The 3093-nt window shown below is 38.7% G+C and overlaps 1 protein-coding gene across 1 annotated transcript in view; it reads right to left on the reverse strand.

Annotated features, from left to right (window-relative positions):
• Positions 1-3093, reverse strand: part of b4galt2 (UDP-Gal:betaGlcNAc beta 1,4- galactosyltransferase, polypeptide 2) — a 197965-nt gene that overhangs the window by 45199 nt on the left and 149673 nt on the right. The gene's annotated exons all lie outside the window — the stretch shown is intronic.

Raw genomic sequence — 3093 nt, forward strand, 5'->3', positions numbered from 1 at the left:
TAATGTCTGCTGCACTTGGGTGAAATTGATTCAAACTATGTGTGAATGTGTATATGAAGTAATAATGTTTTTACTGTTGATAAATCCAACAGTAAAAACACAGTGTAGAAAGTGGAAGACATAGTTCACGACAAAAAGCGAGCTTTAATAACTGATCTCCAAAAACAAAGCCCAAAGATGTAAGGAGCAGAAGTGACCCAAAAGTCTGGGACAAAAGGGACTTTACAGAAAAGAATATAAACTGGAACAAGACAGGAAGTAACACTGCCACAAACCAGGGCTTTTTATAGTCAAGTGATGACCGGGGAAGACAATGAGACGGGGGAGGAAGTGAAGCTCAAAACAACACACAAGAGAAAACTGGCAACATATGTATCAAAATGCAGTACTGTGCAAAAGTCCCGAGTCATTCCATTCTTTATATTTTGCTTCCAAGGAGCCATATATGTTGTTTTAAACTGGTCTTGTGCAACAGTTTCCCAGGTTTTTTTTAACATTTTTCCTTAGACATCGGTTGCTTTTTCACTCTCATGCATATTTGTTCACATTTCTTTAGCTGAATTTATGAAAAAAAGCCAAATACAATGGTTTGACAAACATGAAATAATATTTTTGTACCAGAAAGTTTATTTTTAACTATTAGCCAAAAACCTGGAATATCTCTACATGGTGTTCAGTGTGTCCTTCAAACAGTTTGAGGACACTGGAAAAGGGGAGGACAAAGGACAAAGTGACAGCCCTAAAAGCTATTTGCAGGAAACTAATTATCTGAAAGTCATGTCTTTAGGAAAAAGGAAAAATCTAGCAAAAACCTGACACAATACTTCAGAGATAAATCTGACCATTCAGTTGATCAATCAACTACTTTTTTTGTGCAACTTTTCCTGATTTCTTAACACTTTCTGAAATGTTCTTTTCCTTTCATCAAAACATGTAACGCTGAGAGCATCACTAAACATCAATATTTAGTGTCTGCAGTGTTCGTCTGAATTTAATGCTACAAACAGAATGAAGTGATGTGTTCGCTGACCCTAAGAGACCCTGCTGCTGCAGTGAAGTGCATTTATTTTTCAGACATCCATGGCCCAGGTTCTACACTTTGGCTAAGATAAATTCTTACCCAGCAGCATACCGGCGTGAGTTAGTTGAGGTTAATATATATGACAGTTCAATAGTGTAGAGGCTACTATATATCTCTCTCAGCAGAACCATTCTGCAACAGCTTGGTAAAGTCCAAGCCCTTGTCTAGCAGCAGGGAGGTCAGCAAGCAAGAAGAGAAGTTACTGCAACCTGAGACTGTTTGACACTTTGGCAGTCCATCAACCTCGAGAATGCTTTGGATTTATTTATTTATTTTCTTTTGCAGCTTTCATGAGAACTACAGTGAAGAAGAAGAGTCAAGGAGTGGAGACAGAAATGTGCCATCAAAAAGGGGAAATATAAATCCAAACCATTTGTTTTGTCAGTAACTGGTGTACGAGACCGAGTCATAAAGATGGTTCCCCCTCGGGAAACCTTTACCTTACACTCGGTTTACAACTAGTACATATATTTTAGAGCAAATTGCCTCGAGCCCTTTTTTTCTTAAGAGGAGCAAGTACAGCCTTTACTGCAACAATTACATCTCTAGTTGGGTCAGCAACTTCATCTGCCATAAGTGCAAAAACCTGATACGGGCAGGAAGCAAAAGATCCAATATAATTTCTGAGAGAGACAGAGGGATGAGATAAAATTAACCTTATGCCCTAGAAATTACAACCATATATCAAAAAACTGTTTCCTAATTATGGCTTAGTGACAAATATCACTGCCTGAATTTTGTGGCTCTAAACTGGAGGATTTTCTCCCCTAAGGCTGGTGTCTATTATCTGGGCCAACAGATAAGCAATTTGAAGATGCTAAAGAGATGGGCTATGCCTGTAATAGCAATTTTGGCATTAACTAGAAAAAGCAATGACTGTAACAGACACACCTATAAAATAAGTAATTCGCTTTAGCTAAACACATTATAGCAACAAGTTGACAAAAATGTGAGACTTTTAAAGAAGCCTTATGCAAAGTCTCCAAGATGTGACAAGAATATCAATTTCTATTAATGAGACTCCACATTCATGTCATAAAAAGGCCTTCCAATTTTGGATTAATGCCCAAGTGTACACAAAGTAGCAGAAAAATTAAAAACTGTTACAAATCTGCTGCAGTCACGCAATACTTGGTCAAAAGAGAAAACCACCCACTTTTGACAGCAAGGTGAATCTTTGAGATGATTAATGTATCTGCTGTCTGTCCAAACTTCTGATCAGTTTTCAATTTTTTTGTCGTTCTTGTCTCTATGCCGGTGCATTATCTGTTCGAACCGAACGTGAATCAAGTACAAAGCGTAATCCCCGTGGTAAGCCCACTAATACCTGAGATTTGAAAGCATAATCCGTCTGTGCAGGTAACACACAAAAAAAAATCTATTGTCACAAATCCACCGGGGCTCCAAGTATCAGCTAAAATGGGCTTCTGCCTGTTTTTGAACAACAGTGGGTTTATTAGGTCGGAACCATATCGTATGAGGTCAGAAGAGCAAAATACAACCCAGGAACAAACAGCAGACAGATCAGAGGCTGGTGATGAAGGGGGAAAGAGTGGAAACAAGAATACAGATGATACTACAACAGCTTGTGTGCTCTGTGTAACTGTTGTGCATTTTTTCCAAGTACTGATTTCACTAATAGTATGAGAGCTAGCTGAAAAATTACAACCAACCACACCCTGTATAGAAAATAATATTAGGCCACACTAATCCCACTACCACAGGTGTATAAAATGAAGCACCTGGCCACATGGTCTGCCTTAACAAACATTAGTGAAAGAGCGGGTCAATCTAAAGAGCTCACTGAGTCCCACCATTGTGACAAGTTAGTTTGTGAAATTTCTTCCCACTTGGATTTCTAAGTGGAATTATTACAAAGCGGAAGCATTTAAGAACCACAGCAACTCAACTATGAAGCAGCAGACTGTGTGAAGTTACAGAGCCTCGTTGAGTTCCAAACCTCCTCTGAAAAAAGCAATTTCTCCCCATAGACCAACACTGGCAGAAGACAT

The sequence above is a fragment of the Pundamilia nyererei genome, unplaced genomic scaffold (genome assembly GCF_000239375.1).
Source record: "Pundamilia nyererei isolate P.nyererei 1_Seehausen unplaced genomic scaffold, PunNye1.0 scaffold00121, whole genome shotgun sequence".
Taxonomy (NCBI): domain Eukaryota; kingdom Metazoa; phylum Chordata; class Actinopteri; order Cichliformes; family Cichlidae; genus Pundamilia; species Pundamilia nyererei.